Source organism: Octodon degus, unplaced genomic scaffold, assembly GCF_000260255.1.
Source record: "Octodon degus isolate 3935 unplaced genomic scaffold, OctDeg1.0 scaffold00046, whole genome shotgun sequence".
Taxonomy (NCBI): domain Eukaryota; kingdom Metazoa; phylum Chordata; class Mammalia; order Rodentia; family Octodontidae; genus Octodon; species Octodon degus.
In genome coordinates this window covers 7,764,491-7,765,601 of record NW_004524622.1, presented here as the reverse complement: position 1 = coordinate 7,765,601, position 1,111 = coordinate 7,764,491, and positions in this window count along the sequence as shown.

Here is a 1,111-nt window from a genome sequence, read left to right as displayed (position 1 = left end):
AAATAAAATAAAATAAAGATAGTACAAAATAGCATTAAATAGAAAAATTACAAATGATACAGAATTTCACTAAACAAAATAATACGAATTTCACAGTTGTGGATTTTTAACTAGTCAACTTATTACACCCAGCTGAATTAAACTAGCATAGTGCTGGATGTGACAGGCCAACCTGAGGATTGTTGACAGCAAGGCAAGAAGAGACGAGAAAATGCTGCTAAAACACTGTTAGGGATGCTGTTTGGAGAAGCTGTTGGAGCTGTCGGAAGCTGCTCGTTCTCTTGGGCTGTCCTGCTGGAGGATCTTCTCATGCTGGCTTTCCCGATGAACTCTGGAGGAGCTCTGGTCTTGAGCATTGCTTCTTGGCTCTGGAAGGGAAGATGGTGCACTGCTCAGCCTCATGGAGAAGCTTGTTGCATTGGCTTTCCTGAAGGGAACTTGGCTCTCCTCATTGCTGGAGGAGCTTGGGGTCTCATTGGTGCTGAGGATGGCTGTGGTACTTTTGGGAGACCTCTGATGCTTACCTTGAGCATTGCTTCCTAGCTCCAGTTCAGATTCCTCAGCCTGCTAGCACAAATCCTTCATCCCACTGGCATAGACTTCCACCACTGACCTTTGGGTCTTTGCAGCACATATCTGTGAAGTAGGATCCAGGACCTCAGCTGGATACTTTAGTATTTAGTGTGTGGGTAGACTTCCTGCATTTGTTGTATATGATTCTTGCATGATTGCTTATAAACTAGTATTATAAAATGTGTCCTGTATTACACTGTCCACTTTGCAAAACCCCCAAACCACGACAACAGCATTTGTTATATTACATAGTGTTGTCTTCAAATTAGTTGCTCATACTGCTAGATATATGCATGCAAAATTGCTTTTGATATTCTGGGCCTCTTTTGATTCCTAATGAATTTGAAGAAAGTGTTCTCTAGCTCCATGGGGTATACTAATGGTAGTGTGTGTGTGTGTGTGTGTGTGAAGGCTCTCATTACACAGCTTGGACTCAGAGTGATCTTCCTGATTTCTGCCTCCCTAGTGCTGGGATTATAGGCATGTGCCACCAAGCCTGGACTCCATCACTGGCTCAGCGCACCCAGGGGTGGGGTCA